This window comes from Grus americana, chromosome 1 (assembly GCF_028858705.1).
Source record: "Grus americana isolate bGruAme1 chromosome 1, bGruAme1.mat, whole genome shotgun sequence".
In the NCBI taxonomy this organism is placed as follows: domain Eukaryota; kingdom Metazoa; phylum Chordata; class Aves; order Gruiformes; family Gruidae; genus Grus; species Grus americana.
Genome location: NC_072852.1, coordinates 22,027,849 through 22,055,259, shown reverse-complemented (window position 1 = coordinate 22,055,259; position 27,411 = coordinate 22,027,849). Strand labels below are relative to the sequence as shown.

Below are 27,411 nucleotides of genomic sequence, written 5' to 3'. Positions count from 1 at the left end.
AATTAAGTGTTTCCTATACAGGACATATAATAGACCTGAATTATAAATGCATAGGCAACCTTATTTATGGCATTACTTAAATTTGGAAAGCGTGACTGCAATTGTAATGCTAATTTTTTAGCGTCATTTTTGCAGGTGTTATATGCATATGGACATGTATATAAAACTTTTGCATTTTTTTATGTTTTAAATGCAATCTATTATTATAGAAAGAAGTTTGAAAGTATTATAGTAGCCTAAATAAGAAGATAGAATGTTTTGGGTTTGGAGGCATATAAAAATTAGAGAAATAGGTTGATCCATCTAGTTGTCAGGTGTTTTATTCCTTCAGGAAAATCCGATGAATATATTTTCTGGCTGAAGTTTATCATTAATAGGCAGAAAGAGATAAGAGTGTTTTTTCTAGATCTAAACTCAGAAGGAATCCTAGAGAAGAAATCTGGACCCTATTTAAAGTTGGTAGGAGTTTTATCATTTGCTTCAGTTTGTAAGAATTTAGCCTTAATTACTTTAAATAGAAGGAATTGATTAGTCTTGATTAGTTGCTTTGCAAATAAAGCAAGTAAATGTTGACTATGTTTTGGAACAGTTGGGAAAAGCAGATGCTCATACCAAATAAAAAATATCAGAGCGCTCTATATAATTACAGCACAACTTTCTAGGAGTACATTGTGACTTGCTATGAAGACATTAGACTTCCAGTGCAAGTGCTGCGTATTAATCAGTTAATGTGCATGAAGGATTTTGAAGAGCTGCTTAAGTGCTGATCATTAATAATAATTTACCCTATGTAATGTTTTACTATATGCCAGACATAAGCATGGTTGTGTCAAAAACTTGCCAAAACTGTAATTGCAGCAAAAGAAGTAAACTGGCCGGACGCCCAGCAGATATTAAAGACCTTGTTTAGTATGTCACACTTGCAAGAATGAAGACTTATTCAGAGCTGGCAAAAAAGACAAGCATATTTCCATATGCGTTGCCCAGTAAAATCCAAGTTCTGGTAGAATTCAAAGATTTAGAATATTGTTCAAAACGTGTTAGAGATAATGACACTGGAAACTTTCAGATACCCTTTTCCATCATGCCAGTGCAAGAAGAATGAATGCTGATCAAACAAAGGGAAATGTAAGACCCTGAGAGATCACAGAGGCCAAGAACCAGATGACATTTTGAAAAGTTTATTTATATGTATCACAACTATAAGCATACATATTTTAAAAGGAAAATATGAAGTGTAAAGGAAGATAATCTTTGAACTGTAAATATAAAAATTTTTTAAAAAACAAAATATGAGTTATAAATCTTTATACTGTATAAACTTCTAATAATTGTTCAATTTTTTTCTGCTTTCCCTTTCATAAATTATTACCAATATTTTTTCTTCAGTTCTCCATCAGATGATAACAGACACCACTGGAGTCACAATACTGAGTTGATACTGATACAATTTGATCTCGTATACCTTTTTCTGCAAAACATACCTGCCAATACACTAAACTTGTTATATTTATTGACAGGAATGCTTTCATGTTTGATTCTGTCAGAACAGCCAGAAGCCTTTGATTTAGGTATGGGATGCTCGCTTACTCACTTACCATGGTTATTTAATCTAATCATGGTGTTCTTTTCATGTTTTCCTGTTTGCTTAATTGAGGTCATTATCTGTCAGTATAACTTACATAAAAATATGATGACATTGGTAATGCTGGCAATATTGCAAAGAGCAGCATTAAGTACTGGATGAAGATATGGAGTGGAAATGACATATAATGAATTTAGTGCAGATATATTGGACAAGGTTATCGGCTTCAATAATGACAAAAAGCATGGAAACCCACAAAAATGCTATCTGTTTTGAAAGAATCACAATACAGTTTTTAAATCTTCACTGAATGTCTTATAGAACTGTTAACACATTATAGATTGTCATTTGAATGATATGCAATTTAATGCTTGTGGATGGCATATGCAAAGTATTTTTAAAATACCCATTGTCCTACAAGGCTTCCAATGCCTTCGAGCTTGAAGTATTGAACCATTATAAAAAAAGGAACTGAGCAACAGAAAGGAGGGGTTTAATCTGTCAGATCTCCAACAACTATAAATGCTTCATCATTACTGAGAGCATTTAAATTATTGAAAAATCAGTGACATGACCAAGAAAGTAATTTTATAAAATATACAGTACAAGTCTCTATCTGGAACATTTTTGCTGTTTTTTATCAGTTAAGAACTTTTGTGTGTGTGTGTGTGTGGTTTAGAATGAGGTATCATTAAGCTATTCCCTAGACTAGGGCAAGGTTAAAAAAATGCACATGTAAGTAGATGTTAATAAACTGCTTTCTTTACCACATGAAACAACTTGGGATTTGTTTGTTTGTTTGTTTTATTTTTTGTTTTGCATTATCATCATGGTACTCAATTAAGTATACCTAGCTCTGTATCGTGTAAATGATTGAGAAATATATGAACATTTTCATTTGGACTGATATTTATTGTCTCAAATATGTCACAGGTATAGTTTGGTGGACACAGAAATGTTTAAATAATAACTGTAAGAAATTAATTAATTTTTAATTACAGAATTTCTAAGGTATCTAAAAAGTTTTTTATTAAACGAGCCCTGGAAAGTCCTGAGATAGATACCATTAGACTCAGAAACAAAGCTCTTTTCTGTTCACTTTGAATTAATACTGTTTTAGGGTTCTTCCTTCCCACTACTGAAGGGAATGGCAAAAGTCTCCTTTATCATGGGCAGAGAAAATCCAGCATGAATAGATGAAAAAAAAAAAGAAGAAAAAAAAAAAAAAAGTGGTCATTAGTGATTAGAATGTATTACTTCTGAAATTATCCAGTCATTTCTTGGAGATCTCCTATCTGAGTACATGGATCTTCGGGTAGAACATCACCTGAAATAACATAAAGAGAGATCAAAATACTGAGGGAATATCAAACATTAATATTCCATAGAAACAAAAGATATCAGATTGTTGGAAATCTAAGAAACAGCACTGCAGAGGAAGTAGAAGTGAGTAAAAAAAGAAAAAATGGAACTGGAAGATACTTCAGAAGTCTGAATAAGGAAGAACATGAATAATTTTGAAAAAGTATCTGCCATTCGCTTGTACAGCACAAGAGTTTTGTTGTGTCTTTCTTCACATACTTTGTTAACGTTCATCACCTTAGGAACACAAAGAGAACTAACAGTTCCCTTTGCTATTTTAATTATTTTCTTTTTGCACAACATTAAAGAAATTAGTTATTGATTGTGTTGACATTTATAGCTAATCAATTTTTTCAATGTTTCAGAATAAAGTACCTATTGCAATGCACATTGCACAGTGAATTTCTTCAAACAACCTAAAATAATGCAGACCCATTACTAGAGCAGGGTAAAATAGTTTCTGTTTGGAAAATATCAGTTCATTTAAATAAAATCTTGCAATAGAGATTTATTGCTTCGAGCAATACACCTAAAAAAAATAAATTCAAAGGGAAACATTTTTGGCCAAATGTGAGAAAGCTAATGGTGTGGTGGTTAGGACATATGCCTGAAATACGACAGACAAGATGAAATTCCTCTCTCAAATTCATAGCATGTTCTTAGATGTCTTGCAGGGTGAGTGCCCTAGCCATTAGCTTTTCTGTACATTGACTTTCTCCTCTCTAAGGCTTTGTAAGGTCTTCTGCACTTTGCCCAGTCTGGAACCAAAAGACCCGTCCCAGTGTTGTACAGGCTGGAAAATTGGTTTCCCATCCAGCTCCATTTGTAATCAAATATTTTATTTCTCCTTAGGATGAAGGTCTTCATTTAAGTTCTTGAAACATGGTGAAATGGAGAGAAATCTTCAGGTTTTATTCTATTTTCTCACTTCCCAGTAAGTAATGACCCACAGTTGCTTGCTTTTAGTATGTGTTATGAGTCTAAAGAGGACTACTTTGATCACCTCTAAGAGCCCTTCCTACAGCCCCATGGAAAATAAACAAAAAGAAGAGTTCTGTGAGGCAGGTCACTGCAGAATAGTGACCTACCAGTTCTGGCAGTTCACAGCTATGTAAATTCTGAGCAGAAAGGTAGGGGGTTTAGTGCACCTCAACTCTGGTCCCCTTCACAACCACTGGCTTTTTGCAGATCAGTTAATGATTAGTAATTTACTTCTCTGATAGGGAACCTCTCGTTCCAGCAACTTCCTGACAGCATTTCCACCTGAACCGCTGTCTGAAATTAGGTTCTTCGTCATTGCAGGTAGCAGCAGGAGAAAATATACACTTTTGGGATCGGTGAATACTTGCTTTGCAATTATCATTCCTGTGGGGTTTTGCCTACAGTTTATAAATAATAACTTCTGAGAAGCTGGTAACCTAGCTGGTTGATATAGCATCAGATAAGTTGTTAATTTCATCTTGGTTTTTGGTCATTTCTTTCTGTTTTCCAGAGAGAATGAAGCATTTGTTTTTTATTTGGGGAGACTGTGAATATATCAAAAGTATCATTTATTCAGTCCTGTTGGAAACACAATCACTCTGTGCTGGGAAGCTAAACAGTTCAGGCAGGGGTTCAAGAGCTCTCTGTGATTAACTATACTGTTAATTGTTAGCATGATCCCTAACTTGGTTTTGGACTGTGCCAACTGTGCCTGGGCACAGTTAGGGAGTCACCAGGGACAAGGGATCATTCCTAATAGGCCATTTGGACTTGGCTACTCTGTTCTGGGAGGGAACAATGCTCAGCTCTATGGACCGATACGAGCTATGCCGTGCCAGCTGGCCTCAGGTCCACAGAACGATCCGTGGCCCATTTAATTTACTGGTGTAGATGTAGCCAGTAGAACTGTGGCCAGCACAAGAGATGAAGAAGAAAAGTTTCAGTAGTCAAGAATATTTTCAGCTTAATGTCAGCAGCACTCCAAATCACCTTTTCCTAGACCTGCATAAAAGCTTGTTTTCTTGAAATAAAATGCAATTTTGAGGTTAGAAAGAATTATCTTTGCCCTTTTAATTTAAGCTGCCCAAGCTAGGAAGTGCTCTAGGGAAGCATTTTCATGGTGCTCTGAGTGATTTCATACTTATCTATTTAATTATCTTCACTCATAATAAACTCTGCTTTGTAACAGTAGGTAGTGCTATACCTTGTTTTAATTAATGAATCAGTTAATGGGGAACCTGCAGAGTCAGAATATGCTAATTTAGAGAGAATCTAGTTAATTTGGTGAAACCTACTGATGCAGTTCAAGCTGCCCAACATTTGGACCAATAAAGTAGAACAGCCCTTCCGGACAGACACCAATGGTCACTGGAAGTAAAGCTGGAGTTAAAAACAAAGAACTATTTCTTTAAATTTATCACAGTGCTGAGAGAGAGTGCCCTTCAAAATTATACTTCTTTAAAGACATTTAATGAATAAATACATTAGAGAAATGAAGAGGATACCTGTGATTGTGTGTTAGCATGTAGCTCTGAGGCACAGCCTTTGCATATGGCTCTTCAGTGCTGAACCCACTCTTGTGTACTGAGAACTAACAATCCTGGGATCCTGAGGCCATGCTGGATGTGCAGCAACTACAGGTATTAAACAGCAAACAGTGTACAGCGCTGGCAAGTAGTCAAAAGTTTGGGTGCCTCTGTTTTGGAAGGGAGGGTAGCATGGGTACCAGGCAAGGCTCTTGAGATTGCTCCAGTCAAACAGATGTCTTTCCGAGTATGGAACTCACGTAATGTCACACATAAAACAGAAGATGAAAAGGCGGAGTTGGTAAGATAGATTTTGAATAGCAAATAGCTAAATAGAGAAAAAATAAATAACATTTTGTGCTAAACTGTAAACAAGAAAGCTTCTAGAGAGTTAATTGGTAGGTTTGCATGAATATCAGGGAGAAGCAATTAAAAAGAACATTACAGGGAAGATAAATGATTGCTACCCTTGCAGCGGATCGCCCCTTGAAAAATAATAAAGATCAGGTACTATTAGAAACAAAGGCACTCATGCAGATTGATGGACTGACGAGCAGCAGCTGCCGAGCACAGGATGGTGTGTGTGTCTGAGTTCTGGAGTTTGGGAGTGAAGCTGCTGAGTGTATAACAGAGGTTTGGAACGTCTCATTAAAGTCTTTCGTAGTTCTGAATCCTAAAGGCTGTGTGAGTGTTTGAGGGGCTGAACTCTATCTAACTAAAATTGCTTTGAGAAAGATCTTGAACACTGAATACTGACAAGTTTTCTTTGAATCACAGATACATTGACTGAAATAGTAATTAAAATATAATTTATAAAACTTCCTGGTGTGCACAAGATAAACAATCTTGACTTCACAGATAAATATGATGGTTTTTTGATCCCAGAGAGTTCCCAGTGTATGTAAACAAAATAGTAGGCAAACCAAAGTTGGAAACATTTTATCTGATTTTCAAAGTGTTTGCTAAATCCCACATGGGAAGAATTTAGGGAACTAAATAACGATTGGTTTTCAGGAAAAGTAATGTCATAGATTAAAAACCAGGTAAGGGGTAGAAAAGGTATTCAAATTTCATCAAGAAAAAAAAAATTAAAAGTGATGTTGCCTGACCTTTCATTTCTTTTATATACGGTTAAAAATGTTGACGTAAAAGGAAGGAGAAATGAGGTGACAAAGTCTGTATATGCCACAGGTACTAACATTAACCAACTCAGGAAGATGCAGGAAGACCTAAGATCATAAAAACAGCTATACTGGGTCAGATTATAGATCAGCTTTGTCCAGTACCCCATTTCTGATAGCAAACATATAGGGAAAGAGCATACTGAGAAGAAGGGCAAACATTAATACTTCCCTTGGTATATCCTCCTAGCTTCTAGCTATCTGCAGCAAAGACACTTCCCAAGACAGAAGACATGTCTGTGTCTTTATATTTAATAGATTTAGGGAATCTAACGATTTGGATGTGCGGCTTGACGGCAAATGAAATTCAATAAAGATAAATGCTAAGTAATGCATATTCCAGTAAATAATTTGATTTATACACATTACTGGGTTCTAAATTAACTGAAGTCACTCTGGGAAAAATAAAAAAAAAAGTGAATATAAACCTAGGGCACCAATGTGAACCCTTTATTATTTGCCATTTGTATATTAACTATTTATATTGCAACAGAACCTCCAGACCCTGCCTGGGCCGCGGCTGTGCTCATGCGTTACACAGATAGAGTAAAAAGTCTCCAGCCAGAAAGACCTTGCAATCCGTGTGTAATAACAGACAGGCAGATGTGGGGGAACAAGGAAACAATGAGGGAATATTGATTGAAAGGATAAGCAGTGGTGTCAGATTAATTGACCTTTGCTCATTCTGCATTGGTGGTCAAAAAGGAAACAACATGTTAGCATGTATAATGCCATTACATGAATCAATGAGTCCTAATCTTCCCATCTCAAAAGGCTACAGTAAAAACAGAAGGAATTCAGAGCCAGATGACAGAAATGATTCAGAAAACAGAAATGTGGGATTCAATGATTAGGAATAGTTTAATTTAGATGGGGAAACATGGTTTCAAGATGTGAAATGATGAAGGCACGTATAATAATGACAGGCAAAGACAATGTCAACTGGATGGCCCTAATTAGCTGTTCTACTTATGTAGGGCGTAACAGACATAAATTTAAAAAAAAGAAAAAAAAATCTGAAATGTAATTTATTCTTTTGTTTTTTTTTTAGTTTATGGAATGAGCTGTTATTGTCTGATGTCACTGTGACCAAGACTTCGGTCATATTCAAACTGGAACTGCAGGTTAATCTGGATAATGCCATGCGTAATTGTGATTCTCTTCCTTTAATGGTATGCACACCACTATGCATCCAGGCGTTGTCCAGCCACTAGCTCATGAAGGACAGGAAAATATTTTCCTCATGGACAGTTTAGCCCATAATTGTCCAACACTGGGTTTCTTGCTGCTGTCTCTGAAGCACTTAATGCCAGCTACCCACTGTGAAAAATAGGACACCAGGTTAGCTTCGTCTGATCTCTAGCAGCAATTGCTGTGACCTTTAATGAGAAACTCTATTAAATATCAGAATTGAGATTATAATGTATGCCTATGAATAATTGGCAACATTTAGTTTTCAGCGTGCATTTGGTTCTCAGTTCTGGCTCAGCGCACGACAAGCGCTGCAGCAGGGCTGATATGAGCATTTCAGGGAGGTCTTTCCTTCTCCCTCCCTTCTCTAGTCCTAAGGAAGGAGGGAGAGCAGGGGAAAACAGCAACATTGAGCTGATTTAGCTACAAACGGCACCGCTAACTTCAAGAACAATTAGAAACTGCACAATGAATAATTCAGCATTTTGTCACTTCAGGGGCTTCCCATTCTGCCTTTATAATTCAGAACCCTTCCTTCTCCCCCCTTCTCGTTAAGGAGAAATCCTAGCTGGAGAGGCAATCTCCAGGGAGTGCCTTGCCTGCTTAACATGCAGGTGGCATTTCCCTGGGGTTTGCAGGAAGCTCCCAGCTGGAGGCACGTTGACTGTATGCATCTGGGACCTCTATGGTACACACGTCCCGGCCATGCTCACGCAACTGCGCTACGTAAGAAGAGATTTCCTGTAAAAAAATCTTTTTCTTTCTTATTCCCTGCGTTGTTTGAGGAATGGGAGGTAATATGAAATTAAAGGGAAACAGTATTATCTAAGAATCCTGGAGTGCTAATAATTTACAGCAGGGGTTTTTTATCCTTTTTTTTTTTTTTTTTTTTTTTAACTCCAGCAGAGGAAACTGTTACTCGGTAACAACAGGGTCTGATTAAAGACAAGAAAAGTGAGTAAGAGATGAGTGGGCAGACAGGCACATACTATAAGTACAACAATTTTCTAGCACTTAGCTTGTGTGAGGAGCTGAAGACCTCTTCTTGTCCTTCAAATGAAATTGCAGGCATTCAATGATGTTTATATGTACAAACAAGCAAATAAACAAACAAAAAACCTTCTGTGCAAAAAACCCTTCTCTGCTCTTGCTGCCACTGTCAGTAGGAGCATTACATTCTGGTGACAAAACATCGAGCAAAGAAAACCTGTACCGAAAGAAAAGCTTTAAAATAGGCTCCCAAGGACAACATATTGTTCCAGCTCAGAATAGAACTGTGCTTTTAAAACGTCAGGGCTTGCAAGTCAGTGTATTTATAGTGCGAAGATTTATTATTGCAGTGTTAGACTTTATATATGCAACACTAAATATTAAGTTATAAGGGAATAGTTAATATGGCCAGATGAGTGCTAATATTTTGTGATTTTATTTTTTTAATTTTTTTTTTTTTTTACATTGTACAGAAACTCAGCACAGTTTCTAGCAGATGTTTTAAGGAAGTATTTGGGTCAAATTTTAATCCAAACTGAAGATGGGTGGTCCCAAATCATTGCACCTGTCTGCTGCAATGCAGATATTAGTGAATCTGCATTCTCTCTAATATTTTTCTGTCTAGGAAAGAAACACCTTTCCCATATAAACCTCTTTCTCATATACTAATAAAATGCTCTGCCTTGCTGAGTGCCCCTTCAGAGCACAGGGAATACAATGCAGATTCTAGGCTGACTGCAAATCAGGGCAGATGTATTTTCTTAGCACCTCTTCTGCAGTCTTGTCTTTCCAATGTGTCTCTTTAGCAAAGTACTCAGGCCAAATACTGCAATTGGTTTGCTGAATTGTCTCAGAGCCATGGCTTCATCACCTAAGGCTGGACTGCCATTGAAAGGAGAAAACTCCTCCCGTTTCTTTGCTCCCAGATGAGAACTCCCAGATTCTTCACTGTGGTCAGCCAGATCATGGACTTCATCCTATTAAAAGCCAAACCCACTGGAAAATAATTGATTTTTAGCAGAACAATCCGCAATGTGTCTGATTGCTCGGTGGTACAGTGCTGTCATGAGGTGGGGGCGGGCAGGAGCACCACGAGGGTTGGAGTCTAACACGGATTTCAGATCAGCTTCCAACACCAGGCAGCTGTACCCTCAATTGCTTCCTTTCATACTTCTCTCTTCAAGGACACCACAGTATTCCTGACACACCAAGTAAAGGCACAGGGTGATTGTTGTTTGCACTCTCCAGTGATGGTGAGCCTTAGTTTATCACTTGTTAAAAATTGTGAATATTGAAATTTGAATGTACCCCTGTGGCATTTCAGCTCTGTGTTTGGTAGGATGTCATGCTACATAAAAAGGCTTTTAGGAGCTCTCACGTATTTGGAAGGCTATTTGTAATGTGAAGCTGAATCAGCCAGACAGTAGAGAATAACATATGTCTCCAATGTTTCTTTACTGACAATTTTGCCGATTTTTTTGTATTGCAACACTTCTGCAGATAAAGATATGAGTAGGTTGTTCCGTGATCCACAGAACAGATGAAATTAGTCATTAGCTGTGACTACCCAAAGCTGTGCACGTTTTTGTTTGCCAGTCAGTATGCTTGGCTGACTGGCCAGTAGGTACATGTGTTCTGCTGCCAAAACAAGATGTATAACAGATGAATTCTGCCTGTCTTTCCCTTCCTGGCACTCTCCTTTAACCAGTCAACATTCTTCGTGAAACTTGCAGCAATTTCATTATCTTTGAGACTTCAGCTTCTCTTTCTAATTTTCTGAAAATTAATCAATAATGCAAAATGTAGTAAGTGCGGTCTGATGAACAAATGTACAAACAGTTCAACTATATATGCCTTGGGAAACCAATGTCAAAGTACATATTAAAAATAATATATAGGGAGGATCCTTTCTTCCAACCGTAGTTGGATTCTGCATTGCAGAGAACTGAAACATAATGTTTATATCAATCTTGACACAACTGAGCAGATAGCAGTCCAGCTTTGAAAGGATAACCAGTATCTTTTGTTTCAGGGTCTTATCTCCATGTCTTTTTTGTCTGTACAATCCTATTGAGGTTCAGACACTCTCCTGTATATCTCCACTTGCTGGTCTTTCACTGCAGATCATATAACTTTAGGCAATGGTAATATCATTATGTTAATATTGTTATAATATGCTATTAATCAGCATTATATAAATATTTCATAAGTTAATTGTCTGAAATTATAAGTGCCATAAAAATCTTATAAGAGGAACTCCACATGAATAAAGACAATGCAGCCTGTTCTCCTGCTCGGAAAGACTTCTATCCTCAGAAGCTTGTCCATTGCTCCCCAATATGTCATTTGGCCTGACAGAAGATGCTTACAAAGTCTATCCTTCTCACAAGCCTACAACTATCCTTGCTACAGCACTGCTGACTGACAGTTCAGTCATCTCCTGATCAAAGCTGCCTTGTGTGGGGAAACAAATTAGATGGTTTCATGATTTCCAAGGCTGGCTGCAGCTTAGGATAACTATTGGACAACTTTAAATTATTCTAAAGATGTAAATTTCACAACAAAGCAGGTATTGAACTTTCACCTCTAGCCTTAGCATCTACTCCTCACTTTTCTCCCAAGTGTATTCCTCCCTACATATGTATTTTCAAACAAGCAGTTTCATTTGCATTCATGTTGCATCTCAACTTTTGGATGTATTGTTCATGTGGAAGTGCTAAGCTCTCTTGTATTTCTCGTTGTCAGCTAGTATGTTGATCTTTAAACCATCTTTAAAGTTGATTAATATTTTCTCATTGTCTTCATTCTGATCTGTATTTGTTAATATATATTTATATTTGTTCTCTTGACAGACCATCTCTTTTTCTTGCATTTGCATAGTGCACATTACAATAGGCCTTGAGTCTAGCCATGGTAGGGACTCCTATATGTTAGTACAACATAGTGATAGTGGACACAGAAGGGTAGGATAAACCCCGTGCCCTAATGGTGTTAAAGAATAGAAATAGAAATGGAAAACTGTCATCAGTTTTGTGTGTGTGTGTGTATTTATATATACCTGTGTGTGTGTGTGCACGCGTCCATGTGCACATGTAAGAGAGAAGACAATATTTAACATCCTTCACCTGTCCTTGAATTTGGTTATGGTGATTCTGATATTTAATTCCAAAGCCATGTGAACTGGGTCAGTACCACTGACAGACCGCCGAGGGAAAGACACTGAGATCTCCACACTAAAATTCATTTAGACGGCGTGGCTGAACTAAGCATGTGCTTCATGAAGTTGGGGAGAAGAGAACAGAATGTTATGACTAGCACATTTCAACAATCCATTTTTAGAAATGCCAATTGCTCTGAGTTATGCAGAAAACAACAGCCCCTCACGGTGCCCAGACCCTAATTCCGAGTTTGAAAGATGGCCATGGCTAGCAGCTGCCAACGTGTAGTAGGTGTGATGCCAAACACCTCAGAACTGTTTCTCATGCTACATGTGGCTGAGGGGAACCACCACTTCGGGTTATACGCCACATGTGCAAGTCCAGACCGCACATGAAATACAGACTGAGGTCTCTTATTGCATGTTATCTACAATCGCTTTAATACAGACCTGGCATCCAGTGTCTCAGCACATTCAGATTCTTTAAATGGTCCTATCTCTCTACAGTTAAGGTAGTTCAAGTTTGGAACCTTGCTTGTCACATGAACAAAGCAGTTCCCACTGTCCTATTCATATTAGCACCACACTTTGTAGGTTAATTCTGTGACTAATATGTTTGTTTGAAGCAAGCTGGACAAGAGATCATTAGGTTCATTTGTCCAGCTTTGCAATACTCTTATAGAGGGATAAATGACTGAAAGAAAAAAAATTAATTTCTTATGTTCTTAATCTTTTTGACTGGTGTCCCATATGCTAGGTTTTGTTCTTACAAACTCTTATGAAGATGCCTAACTCCTACCTATGCAATAGTTCGAGGATATCTGAAAGAATGTCATAGTGACATTCGCCACAACAAATTCCATGGTCAAGGCTGGTCACTAACATCTGTGACAGAGGAACTTTTTGGACTAATCCTGTTGATCAATATATACTGGAAGATACAAACTATCTGGCTGAACATAAATAATTCTGTGCATCTAAGCCTCTCCTATATGAAGACTCATCCACCAAAACTTGGGCAGCAATCCAAACTGCCTTTTCCCACTCCACTCCTGAGTGACATGAAAGGATTTTGCAGAGATTGACTTTTCACTGTCTGTTCAGGAACTAGAGGCTCTTGAATAAATTTAGTAGGTGCCAGTTTCAAAACAAAACAATAGAAAATAGCTTTAGTTAAAATAAGTATTAGATCTATGGAACTCCTTGCCAAAGGATGTTGTGGATGAAAACATGCTTTTTCTTTCAAGGAAAATTGTACAAAAAGAAATATCCTTTGGAGATTACTAAATAGACTAAATATGTCAAGTTTGACAGATCCCCATATGCAGAAAATAGACAGATATGGGGAAAAAAATGGGGGAAATGCTGTTATTTCCCTATTCTTGCACTTGGTTGCCTGTTCTTGCCCTCTTCCATTCTTCTGTCATAGGCTTACGAGTGTTCTTGAGAACAAGTTACTGGTGAACTCTTGGTCTGAAGCCATACATCTGTTTTTGCCTTCTTTAACTGCTTAATCCTGTAAGTTCTGTAGGTACCTTCTAGTCTGGTGTGGAAGTTCATTAAGTGTACATATTTTTTCCTAATGCAAGTTCAGAATTAGATGAGCCTCCAGCTCCTTCAGGAAATGTGTTCTGCTTCAAGATTTCCAAATAAACCAGCTAATCAACACTTCTTGTAGTGAGTAAGAACAGTTGCTCAGGCAATAGATGACCTACCGCCCAGGCGACTCTGTGCCACTTTGACATTCTTGAATGCTATCGCATACTTGGTCTCCTAATGTATCCACAAAGCAGTAGCTTTCCCTTTGTGAACAGAAAAACTTGTTCAGATGCCAAAAATATTTCTGCCTAGATTGTAAAAAATCCCCGCTTCCCATCCCTCACTAAGAAGTGGCACTGTCCTGGTTTGTTCAGGCTTTTCTCCTTGAGGCACTCTTCATGTATCACAGAAACCTGAGGATTTCTGTTCCCTTTTCCTCCAATTTTACAAGCAAGCCCACCCTGAGACACTGTATCATGACTACCAACCTTGCAGCTTTGGAAGATTAACTGAGAAGTGCCACAGAGCTTGCTAACATCATATAATTGACTGAGAGGTGCTCCCAAAGAGTAGTATAAGGAACTCCACCACCACCAGACTCTCATGATTGGGTTTTTACTTTTGAAAAGGGTTCTTCACACGGGTTTTTTTTGAGGAGGGGAAGAGGTGGGGTGGAGGAGAATGAAGCCTCAACTGCACTTTTCACTGCTTTCAGAAGGAAAATTTCAGCAGTATTCATGCAAGCTGTTCTTGTTTGGTCACTAGTCTGGATTGTTTGCCTCTGCTTGGAAGAATTAAAGCATTTTCAGAAAAGTAATCTTATCACATGAGAGGGCAATTAGACATTTTGTAATCCTATCACCCCTGTGTTGAAATTGCTGTGCCCGGTTAGCGATAACTCTGCTTCTAAGAACAGAGTGAGCAGCAGCACAACATGAATTATTTAACTCGATGCTGTACTTCCTGTTTTCAAGTCATCGGACTAATACAGGCACCACAGACAGTAATTATTCCCAGCATAGAGAAGAAACAGTTAATGGAACCTGCCTTTTAAATCAATATTATTAATTCAAGGAAAGAAACAGCATGTACTATCTGACGCCTATGGAGTTTTGATCTGGGCTTGATGTCACGCTGAAGTAAGTGGTTGCCATGGAGATGTGAGCGTATGTCTGCGTATCCCTCCCTGCAAGCGAGCTGCGAGGAGTGTTTTTGGAGAGGAAGTGCCCATCTGTAGTCAATCGCTATTGTTCTTGCGGAGCCACATGCCGGCCTCGCTGCAGCCTGCCGAACTGCGTCACGACACAGCAGTATCAGCCCCTCTGAATAAAGACTCCCTGTTGAACCAGATTTATCCACCCTGCCATTTTCACTGTCATTTGATTATCTGCCTGTATTTTCTGGCTGTGCTAATGCAGTCTCTTAGCACTGTTATCATAGAATCCCCATGGCTTGATATCTCACAAAGCTGGACGGATCTCCTTGTGTTTGCTTGCTTTCTCCATCGCCCTCTCCATTTGATCAGGGGAAAGCACCCATACTATGCCAGCCTCTTTGCTTATTTTCCTCCCTCTTAGATGCAGAAGACCTTGAAAACCTGAATGTGCTTTCTCCCCCGTACAAATTCATAGCAACCGAAAACTGCTTGCAATAGATCCTTGTATTAAATCATCATTATTAGTTGCCAGCATATGTTTCTAGAACAAAGACTGGCAGTTTGGCACAGTCCACCATGATTATTGAATATATCTGTTTATTAACCAATTAAGTAATGGGCTAGTATGCCAGTGGCATATGAAACCAGGGCATTATTACTAACTGGAAGATGTCAGACAAAATTACTTCTGCTACCTGAAGACAATGCTATGAGACATCTTCCTGAATACCAGGTGGAGTCTGGGAGCTTATTTTCTTTTCCTCCTTAAGTACAATATTCAAAGTAATGTCTGATAAATTTCTGCCAAAGATTCTAGGAAACTACTGTCTTGAATACCATGCACAGAAAGAATCAACTATGATGGGAGCAGAAGATTTATTCAACTATTTTCCCCTTTATTTGCCTTCTCTTTCTTTCCCTCTTATTTCTGACTTCTCTATCTCTATTTTTTTTATCTCTTATGTCCAGTAAAGGTGCATTTGAGCTACCTAGGCTTCTCATTGAAAGAGATGCAAAAGTTTTTGGAACAGCCAATACACGTACTCTCCTCTGCTATCATTCTCAGAAATGACCAAACCATTTTTTTCAGAAACATCGGAATGAATCAGCTTTGAGCAGACACCTGGCATGGGAAACTGCAGGAGAAACAATTAAAATCTAGTAAATTCCAATAATGGTAAACATTTTGATTGTGAGGAATGTGCCTACCAGGGATTCTGGGTCCTTACCTAGCCATTGAATATTGTCTAAATTCACTGCTACCGGTGGTAGGTCGATTACAACTTGAGTACCCCCAGCCTGGATACAGGTGCAGCATTCACACCTCAGCTTGCAATGTATGCTAACTTTCCTAATTACATGATGAATGCAATTTCATATTTGCAATCTTCCCTACCACTATAAAGAATACAAACATTTATTTAGTCCTCGATTGTGTGGCACAAGCAAGGTTGCTGAGGCAGTGTGATCACCACTGCAGGGACACATAGGAAAAGAACAATGACTTCCCCCCGGCAACATGTTTTATTTATATCTCTTCGATGCCAGCTGGCATGCACACTGGCAACTCTGGGATCTCCGACCCTGAACTAAACTGCTGCAGGGCTGAGCAGGAGACTTGGCAGGTACTTGGTGAAACTGAACTGCTCTGCAAATGTTCTAATTTTACCGAATCTATGAATTTTAAGAGAAGTTTTAGAGGAATGTTTCTGAACAGCTTTATCAGTTCTATGAGCGGCATGTTCTTACTACTAGATTTCCAAAAGAATTGCCATATCATGTGATTTTACTTTGTAGATGGGTGCTTTGCTGTGTTGTGAGGGGTGACTGATGATTTTTGAGCTTTTGGGGTAGCCAGTTTGGATGAAGAGGCCAGCCCCACCTACACAAATAAAGCTAATCTGCAAATAGAAGAGCAGTACATCTAAGCCAAGCAAAGAAACATAAACTTTCACTTTTGGCAGTAAGTGGCAAGTTGGATTCCTAGTCAGGGAAAAAAAGGTGTTACTATCTTGGTGAAAACCTCTACTGCTTGGAAATTGTGGAAGGTTTAACAAGGAAACAAACACTGATTGGAGGGATGGGTGAACATAAACATATTTATGTTTTAAAGTGTATTTAAACTATCCATCAGAAATGCACTGAAATTGGCATATTCCCACAGAACATGTAAATCTCAGTGGATTTTCAGTTTGACAAGGCTTTCCATTAGAAAACATCTAGGCAGGTTTACTTTCTTCTACACAATGTCCTGAATTTTTCACTTGGTTGACTGAAAATCCTACCATATAGGAGACCTTGGACTGTGGTTTTTAAATAATTGCTCAGATGGCTTACTAGACATCTGAGATTTCTGGGGTTTATTGGATCTACAGCTTTAAAGGAACCTGCCAAGAGGCGAAGACAACTCTGGGTGGGCAATCCATAAATTATTTTGGTAACCAATGTGACATTTTTGGTGAAGCAGGACATACGCAGGTGAAAGTCATATGGGATTCTGAACAAGGATATCTCATCCTCTAAATCAGAATAATTCTCCCAGGGTACTTGCCACACTTGAACTACATTCACTGATTTAAATTACAAATGTTGCTGTGGCAATGCTCACCTCTTCTACAATAGATGACTTTCCAGACATAAGACACTGTTTTGTCTCTTCAGCCTGAAAGATTTGTTTATATTCCTCTCCCATTCTACAAAACTACCACCAGGAAAGAGATACAACTGCTGAATACAATTGCAAATGTTCCTCTTTAATCTGGTCCATTATAAAGCAGGGAACTAAGATTTTTCAGAACCTGAAGGAGTCTGTATGTAGGCTAACAAACAATTACATTGGTGTTGGTCACCAATTATGAGACACTGAGGTGTGAAGCTGCTTTCTGTTTGCTTTTTTAGAAATTTGACATCAGAATTTTTTAGTGTAATGCAAAACATTGCTGCACCTTTGTGATCCTCTGTCCTGTAAGTCCTAGGACTTCTGATTCTAGAGAGGCTCTCTAATAAGAAAGCTTCCTACCTTTGTAGTAAAACTTTTGCATTGCGATATTTCTAAAATAAAATATTGTGGAATTTCAATTAATGTAAATACTTGAGTTTTAGGAACATTAGTAATTTATTTATTCATTTTATTTTTAGGAAGTCAACATTTTTGCGGACCTGGTCAGCTCTTAATTCTTATAATATAAATGTAGCAAAAAGTCTTGAATCTTTGCTCTAAACTTAAAATGAGTGAAGAATATAAATATGCATATTTTCTTTGTTTATTCTATTTTTTTTCAGTTCATTCAAGTTCTTTGGCATCTTTTCATTGCACGCAGAAGGACATGTTCAACCTCCGTCAGCAGCCATGGCCCATTTTATGTTCTGAAAAATCTTGCCAGAATGGCCCCCCTCAAGCAACAAATGGCCCAATTTATTTATGACAGTGCCAAAAAAACTATTTCCAGGATGTTCATAGGTCAAGAGCTCCACTGAAATAGAGAATGCCTTGAGGACCTATTGCATTGTTTATTATTTACTGTGTATGTTGCAGTCATGCCCTGAGGCCACAATCAAAATCAAGAAAGTCAAGGGAGATTGAAAGAATGATGATCTTGCTTGCCGTTTGAGATTATCCTTATAACTTTGTCACTCTATGTCCTGTCACCCCTTTCCTCTAGGACGTTAGTTTCCCCTTCAAACAATTTTATCTGTAAAAATCTCCTTCTATTATCCCCGTTTCCATCTTTGCCTAGCTGCTGTCTTGAGTTAAGACCACTAGTTACTCCAGTAGAATGCTTAAAATGCATGTTTCATGATTAAAATGCTTAAACGTTTCATGATATCTATGCTTAAAATGGATGTTTCATGTTTTCTCTTTTTGGATTCTTTCTTCTTTTACACACACAAAAATTGTATATGATATGAATGAAGTATCTCAGCAACTTACTTTTCAGTGTTTTTAAAAAATTTTGAAGTTCAGCTTTTTTGCTGGTAGTCTTTGGGAAGGGGGGTACTACTTTGCATGCAGAGCTGCAAGTCGGCTAGGGAACTAGAGAAGTGTTCAAGAGTCCTGAAGACAGGGCACGTCAGAGCAACTGTTTCTAATAATACTCATCCCATTCTGCTTCTTTGTTTACCCATCTCCTTCCCAGTCCTCCTAAACTTCCATTCTGATTTGATGTTTCCTTCAGTCATGTAATGAAATCACTCCAGGTGACTGAGACCTTCCTATCTGCACTGAGAGGTTTTACAGGGATAGTGGAGAAATCATGAGCAAAGCACCGAATGCGAGAGTATCGAGCAGGAACTAGTGGTAGTGAATTTCTCTGGTCGTTTGTAGGAAACATATATTTTCCCCTGTTTCAAACAGATCCATAGAAATCACAGTATATTTACTGTATCTATTTAGTTCATGTGAATAAAAGTCAGTTTATAAGTAGTCAGTACTTGCCAATGGTTGTGAGATATGATGATTCCTCTTCTTGCTTATCTAGTTCAAACTTTTAAAATATGATTCTATCTAACAATGAATACAGGATGCATTTGCTGTGCTTGTTCTTATTGATGAACATGTTGCAAAGAGTAACATAATAAAAATATGCTTGTAGATTGTGTAGTGAAATAAAACATATGTGAAATTGTTCGGGCCTCCAGAATTCACATTACAGTTTCCTCCTCTTGAGGAGGAAAGATGGGTCTGAAGGGAGAGTGGGATGAAGGGGAAAATTTGAAATAATTTTGCAGAGCTAAGAGAGTGACTGGGCAATACCAATTAATCTGTATTTATTCTGGTTTGGGGACAAGTTTTGCAGGGGTTAGTTAACTTCATGCTCTGTTCATTCCCTCTTTGTGCACTCTGTGGAAATGACTGTTATCCTTTAATTTATTTTTTCCTAGTATAAAATGTTATAATATCATCTTCTTCTGTCCACTAGGTCAGACAGAGGTCCAATTACTCATTACAGCAGGAATTTGTATTTCTGGAATGTGATTCTCTTGAAGCCTTTTTATGTTTACACTCTCAGTCAGGATAAGCATGATGAAGAATGAGACCGCAGAGCACTGAGATCAGCAGTGTTTTCAGCATCTGCATGCAATAATGCGATTTGACTGACTTGTATGGACCTGAGCCCAAAAATCACAGAAAGGATTTATTTAGGCTGTATTGGCTTACATGTGGAAGATGTTCCCACTATAAAAGTTATGCCGATTACAATATGTGATCATTTTCATAAAAGCAGACAGACTTGTCTCAGTTTTGTTCCTCAGCTTATGTTCCTCTAGCCAGTTTCCATCCCACTGTTTGTAAAACAGCTTGTACATCTTTAATAATGATATGAAGTTGGTTCAGAAAAATAGCCAAAATTCTATTCATCTGTACTGTATGGAGGTTTGGTTCATGAGTCTCTGAAGAGAGAGACAGAAAAGAATACAAAATGTACTTTATCTTCAGTACAATTCAGGTTACTACACAGATCCTCCTACTCACCGCACTTCAGTGAGTCACGCATCCTAAGCATAATGAATCCTCTTTTTTTAATGTGCTCTGATGCTAATTTTCTCATTTACAATTATAAATGTTACATTCATTTTAAAAATTTGACAAAATCAGATTGCCAAAAATATATAATAATGTAACTGAATAATTTTAACTCATTCTCAAATCCATTTTTTTTTTATTCTTGTACATTTTTGTAGCTATTTTGCATTAACTTTGTACCATATGTGCCTTGATACAATATTGGGAAAGGTGCTATTAACCATATTTGTCAATGCTCTTTCTGTGTGATTAGGTTTTATATTACTAAATTTGAATAATACATCGATCATAGAACTGTCGAATTACAATGCAACTTTTACTAAAATGTTGGCTGAAAAGGACTCCACTTACACCTTATTATCTTTTTTCCCCATAATTGGAGTTACATAATGGATTTTTTTCTGGCCTTTTTGATGTATTGTTCTTTCTTAATATTTGAGGAAAATGAGATTATGAGTTCACTTGAACCCAAAGATAGATTTCCGTGTAAAATGAAGCCAGAGAGCTATATAACATATCCCACCTTCAATAACTTGCAGTGATGTACAGAGGTTTAGCTCTACAGGTCAAAAAACCCCCCAACCCTCTCAGCCAGAAGGAATTGTTAGGTGATTTTTATGATCTGGATAAATGTGCCCTTTTACAAAATAAAGAGATTCAGAAAGTCATTAGCATGCAAGCAGAAGGCAAAGTATTTTCTATCTGTCTTGAAAGAGGTTAAAATCCTGTCTGGGTAAACAGAAGTTCTGGTCTGTCATGTCTGATCGGTCTTCCTAAATACTACAGCACTTGCATTCAAAATATGACAATTATCCCGTAATAGAATGCAATAGCTTTGCAACCTTGAGGATATTACATTATTTCACACCTCAAGGTATTTTTGAAAGAGCCCACAGGTCTGGCTATCACATGCAATTAAATGGTGTTCAAAGGTGCCCACAGTTCCTGTAACAAAACAGTGTCAATGAAGCCTGTCAGAGTTTTTCTGTACCTGTACTGTGAAACCTCAGAGGGAAACAGCCGTCCTGAGATGTTTGAAGTTATACTGCAAGTGAAGCTTAGATACAGACTTGGCTAAAATTAACGAGAAAGTTTATTTACATGGCCTTTTTCAGAGAAGACCTGAACTTGCTCTGCCTAAGCCCCAATTCAGGATGATACAAACAAGTTCTGATCTGAAGGGTCTGTGCTTGATCCGTTGTGATAAGCCCTGTTGGGTGTACGGTGCCTTTTGGCTCGGAGTTTATATACCTCCTGTCATGATGAAATGCAGGCAGAGCAAGCACAGGTCTAGGCAGCAGACCGAGGATTTACAGTGCATTATGTAAGGCCAAGGCTCGAATACACAATAGTCCCTTGACCTGGAGGTAAGAGTCTGGAAGATAAGGGGTTTCCCTTACTCACACAAATGTGGGAGATAAATAATAGAAGCCAAACAAGAGAAAATAAAATACCGTGATACTTCTTAAGGAGCACCTTGTAATATCTTAACCTTTTTTTTGAGAGACAATTTGCACTCAGAAAAGACTGTCTGGATGAGCCTACATAACTCATAAGTGAAGCACCATGTATTCTTGTGCCTTTTCTGACAGTCTGTATGTTAATAACATCCAGTGTGCACTACTGCTGGTGTTCCCTAACAAGTCTGTAGTCTTCTGCTTCTGGCCAGTAAATTATTTGTACAGGGGTGCTTAGATGCCTCTTCAACACAGGCCAAGTCAATACTGGTAATGATTCATTGTGAAATAGTGCTAACACTCTTGGACACTCTCACCACTTTTGTTCACCTGAAAATTATTTCTTTTACACTCAGAAAGTTGTGTTATTACCCACTGTACTCAGTAGAGAATCAGTTTTAGAAATCTGTTTCACCGTTCACGAGGGATGAATGGACCTACAGAAGTACCTATGCCTTTCTGTTGTCTGGAGAGGAAATTTAACCACTAGCTTAGATTAGAAGCTGGCTAAACATATGTGTTTAGTGTAATTTCTTGCCTGAAGTATTCCAGATGTCTGCAAAGCTGTCGAATACAACTGGTGGCCTAAAGACAATCCAGGCACTTCTGGAGTAGGAGCTAGAGCATAATTAGAAATTGCTTGGGTAACTCAGCATTAGTCATCCATGTTGAGAAAGACTGAGACACTAAATTTACATGTGTACAGGAAGGTGACTGCATGTGAGCCAGATGTTTAAGATGTTTAATCAATGAGGGTACAACTCGTGTCATCTGAAATGCCCCAGTGTACCCAGCATAGTATCCAACTGCTGTAACAAAAAGGTATAGGTCTCCTATAGGCTCCACCCCATACCTGAGAGGCTTCAGCTGACATCATAGACACCTGGGGAATCTCAAATGATGATAAACATCAAAGGTTATGCAACAGAGTCGAATGTCAGATCTAGAAGTGAGAAAGCTATTCAGCTCACCCAAAAGTAGTCACCCACTTTCGAGTCCATCTCAGGAGCTCTCTGTACTGCACTGACTCAGCTGACTAGATCAGCAAAGACGGTAACAGGAGCTCAGACACTGAACGTACACCTAGTCGCATGCCTGGATCTGGAGATGAAATCCACCCTTAGCTGACAGAGGCCTGAAGTCAGGCGAGATGAATCCCATTCCCAGCGTTCAGTACAAGAATACACGAGAGGCGATTCTCCCACCCCGACATTAGCACTGTCATCCTGAGTTTGGAGAGGCTTACCAGGCTGTTAACAACAAGCTGTTTATTTAAAATGTCAGTTATGTAACTTATGACTATTTAAATGTTTTCTTCTTTATTTTACAGTAAATTAACACAGTTTAAAAATTACTCTCACTTCCCACTTCATTCACTCCAAAGTAACCAGAGTTCTGATTTTTGTCAGGACAACAGTGAATACAATAATTTAAGCAGTCTGAAATTTCAGCAGCCGCCTTCTCATCCATGTGAAGTTCTCTGGTTGTTTTGTGGGACAAAGACGAAGTTTGGCAAAAGCAGATTACTTGAAATAATGCTATTAGCTATGCAGCTTTGGAGAGATTTTTTTTCTGGAAGGCTCTCCATGTGAAAGAGCCTGGGCATCCCTTAAGTACATAATTTCGGAGATGAAAACCTAGCAGACTAGATGACAACACCCCAAATCTGTCAGGTATTGAACTTCCCATTGGATCACTTCCAAGGAGTAAAATCATGTGAAGTATAGCACTAGCACAAATCAATGGTGCAATTCAGTTCATCTAAACTAGTTAGTTGATATAGCCATACTCAGAAAACATAATACTCATTAGAGCTGCTGGCATAGGGATTGTCATCCCTATCAGCCTAGATGTAAATTCAATGAGATAATTCAGAATTTTAGAGGCTTTAGTGGAGAGAATAAATTCTCTTGCAACATGGGAATTTTAGTTATAGAAATAATAGACTAAAAGGTGAAGTAGAGAGGTCAAATGATCAAGCAAATCAGTTTGATTTAAGACTAAAACTCCCTATCCTTAGTCATGTTAACATTCTTGCTCAGAAGTGTGTCTTTGAAAGCCACTTCTAATTTAAGCAGGCTGTTGAAGTTTGATGTACATGAACACACACACACACAGAGTGAAGGTGAAAACTACAGGACAGACTTAGCTACACAGGGGCACAGAAGGAAGCAAGGACCTGAGCTTTTAAATTTATGTGTCTATCTAAATGATTTGGATCTTGCCTTCCAGAAGTGTGTGGTTGCCTTCTCTTTAGAAAGGATGTGTAAGATGCAAGCAGCTTTTTTGGTTGCTTGCTCTAAACAACTGAGGTAGGATTGATGTACGTGATTGGCAGCAGCAAATGAGTCCCAAAAGCAAAGGGGAAGTGGATTAAATTGTGGCTTCTTAATTTCTTTCCTAAGGCACTGATGGACAAATGCAGCCATATGATACTCCTTGCTGTATTGCATTGACAAAAACTAACTCCTAAAACGTAACAGATTTACTTTTACAAACAGATTTCCATCTGTATTTCACCCTTTCCTAAGCACAAGGATCTCTAAGTTTTTCCATGGCAGAATCAACTGTGGCGTGTGCGATAGTATTTGGTAAGGAGGCGTTTTTTGATAGCCTATACAAAGGCATTTCATATATTATATATAATACAGATATAGGAATATGTTTTGTTGTAGTGTTAAATCTGTTAGAAGGCTTGAATGAAACCAGGGTATCAAAGGCAGTAGAAGACCTGTGTTGTTTATGGATGTAAACTTTGCTAAAATTATCTCTGGATACAAACATCTTCCAAACAATTGCCTATCATTCATGCACACAGACATAAATTGCATTCTCCCATTATAACAGCTGTGAAGAAAAGTTCTTTTACATTTAATTCTGAAATTTCTTAATAATTTACCTCCCTTAGAGCTACCTAGGACAGTTTACCTTGATTGTAAGAGTTACGTTTTGCTTCTGCTATACACTTTGGAAACCCATTAAGGAACCTTTAAACTTTTAGATGAAACGGGCAAAGAGATGGTAGAATAAAACCCATCTGTGCAAAACAACACACCGACCCCTGATACATAACTATAAAAACGAATTACATTTTATCTTCAAATTACATATTGAGAAAGGATGATCTGCTGAGCTGGAGGGAAAGAGAAATGGCAGTTTGAAGGGTCTCGTTCAGCAAAAGTCATAGGTACCTGCAGCATTTGTGTCTCTAAAGGTGTTGCTTACATTGAAAGTCTGGGCTTCACAAACTATTTCTCTGTGTTCTGTAGCGTATTATTCTGTACTAACGGTGTTTGAGACCTAGTGTAGATATATAGCCAGCCTAAGTCACATACCCCCAAAAGTCCGTTTTCAAATAACTAAGGTGACCCATTTCTTAGTAACCACAGAGCACTGTCTAGACTAATTTTATTCACTTCTGAAATTATTTTGGTATTCTGAGGTTGCTTTGTATTTTCAGAAGCACTGAAAACTACACAAGCAAAAAAGGATTAATGTTTTGCATACTAGTACAACAGAATCTGAAATTTTACTCTTTCTTGTCCATGTAGTACAAATTTGCCAGTTGTTAAGGGTAATTATTATGGTGCTCAGCAAATGAGAATTGAGGGGAAAATAAGAAGATTTAATTTTTGAAAGCTGAGGTAACAATAGATTCATTTTTAGTGAAAGATGCAGGAGGAATATGAGTTAAAGGCCAAGGAAAGAAAGACATTTTAACTAACAGACAGAAAATAATTGGTGAAATTGCATTTATTTAAACCTCTTAAAACTTGGTTTCCTCAAGAAGCATCCAGAAGACAAATGTTTATATAGTTGCTCTTTGCAGTGTGACTCCTGTGAATATGAGCGATTGTATTTCTACTACAATATTTGCCTTTTTGTTTATTACCATTCCTGACCTGATTCAATGCATAAAAGAGCAGGGGAGAAGAAAGAAAGAATAAACAAAAAAGTTTTTTTCTGACTAACAGTATAAAACCCCCTTGTTTTCTGGTGGTTCTTGTCTCTCCTAGGTTCTCTCTTCTCCACTTCTCCAAGGGTTAGTATTCAAAAAAACTTCCTCAGACACTTATAAGGCATTATTGATACTTATTGAACACTACGCTGCTGGTCCTTCTGCTTTCTTTGAATTTTCAAGGTTTTCATATGCTCTTTATCATTCTGTGAAATTTATTTGTAACAGGAGATCAGATTCAAAAAGTATTTGGTGCTACGAGAGAAGGGAGCACGTGTGCACACAGAGATCTGCAACGCAGCACACGTGTGCATAGAAACAGACACTGTGATTCCATAAGCCCTGTTTGCAAAGCAAAGGTGAAAAGATAAGGTAAAAGGTGAAAATATTTATATATGACATACATTATGATACATATAACATAAAGGAGGACATAATACAAGAAGAAGAAAAAGAGAATAAGTCAGAAATTTGGAGAAAGGAGGAACAAAAAGCCAGGAAAGTGCAAATTGCCACAGATTTAGAATGAAAAGTGATTCCAGAGCCAAAGATATTTGTGCTGGCCGCAGAGTTTGCACTCACATGGGTACCTTGAGAAGCCATCCTCAAATATGCTAGAAAATACTAAAAAAATAAAGTATTAATTTTTTCCAGGACAATTCCTTTTCTCTTTGAACGCTTGTGCTCTGGAAAATAAACGGCGCATTGGAAAAACACCTTGATAATTTTGATGTCCTTCCTAAATTTAGCTTCATTTGAGTTATTGCTAATCTCTAGAAGCCAATCTAGGATGTGGATCTGTGCAGGTACAATTCTTGGATGGCTGTTAATGCTTTTCTTTGACCTTTGTATCTCCAAGAACACCCTAAGGACTGAGCAGCATCTGAATAATATGCGTTGAGAGTATTGCTTGTGAATGCAGGTGTCTGCTATAATCACAGAGACAAAAACTCTGTGGCAATCCCAGCCTCTGCCAAATTCTGTGCATGGACTGAGCCAAAGGTTTTGGCAGAGACCTAGCCCATTGCCTCTTCATTACTCTTCTAAATATACAGCTCAGTATGTCAGTTTTAAAGAACTGAAAAATGGTTTTAGAAAACAGTAAAAACTATGACATTGCGTGTCACCTTTCCAGTGCCCAGTATATCCATATAATTTTTTGCTTTCAGCTTACAGTTTATATTTATTATATTATAAAGTTCTGTAAAGGAGATCACAAAGACTCACCCAGAATGGTGCATGTGGCTGCAGAGATACAGAGCGGTCAGAAAACCAACTCGATAATCTGAAGTCAGTGCATTTATGCCCTTTAACTGAAACACAGCATTACTCACTGCCCACTGAGGACAGTGCACGATTCCTTGTGGTCCCTTACTTCCGGTGACGTTCAGAGATGAACACGAAGGTTTTTTACCAAATTGATTTCTACATAAATGCAAACTTTTTTCTTTCCCCTCCCGGTCTCTTAGTCCTGCTGAAGTGCTGTTGGACATTCAGCGCTTTCAGGAATTGCTTGTCCGTATGCCTAATTTGGGCTCCTGTTTTTTGCGAAACTTGACAAAGGAATGGCTTATTGGTATGAGCTCTAGCCTGGGTTTGCTAGAAGCATTCTTGCTGAAGTGGTCACATCTTTCCAGTACACATGAGCTAACTGTTAACGTGAAAGAGGGAGATGAATTACTTATCACAGAAGAAATGAGCACAAGTGGGCACCAGAAATGCCGGCTGCTATATTTAGCTTATAATACTAATATTGGAACGTCATAGTCGTGCCCTCTTCCTTAATGGCAGTCCTGTGAGATTC

General features: G+C 38.1%; 2 long non-coding RNA genes across 4 annotated transcripts in view; one reads left to right on the top strand and one right to left on the bottom strand.

Annotated features, from left to right (window-relative positions):
- LOC129197414 (uncharacterized) overlaps window positions 1-18,140 on the top strand; it is a 62,003-nt gene extending 43,863 nt beyond the window's left edge. The window contains exons 4-5 of the long non-coding RNA XR_008574318.1: window positions 3,800-3,881; window positions 17,951-18,140. This is a non-coding gene — a long non-coding RNA (uncharacterized LOC129197414). The remainder of the gene's footprint in view (window positions 1-3,799; window positions 3,882-17,950) is intronic.
- On the bottom strand, window positions 1,166-27,039 carry LOC129197401 (uncharacterized). 3 transcript variants are annotated; one of them, XR_008574310.1, is made up of 3 exons: window positions 26,835-27,039; window positions 5,434-5,562; window positions 1,166-2,912 (listed from the first exon to the last, which is right to left on the bottom strand). It is a non-coding gene; the product is annotated as an uncharacterized LOC129197401 (long non-coding RNA). The 3 variants fall into 3 exon arrangements; XR_008574311.1 differs by lacking the exon at window positions 26,835-27,039 and adding an exon at window positions 5,655-10,063; XR_008574309.1 differs by lacking the exon at window positions 26,835-27,039 and having other exon boundaries at window positions 5,434-10,063.
- Window positions 27,040-27,411: the final 372 nt, after the last annotated feature.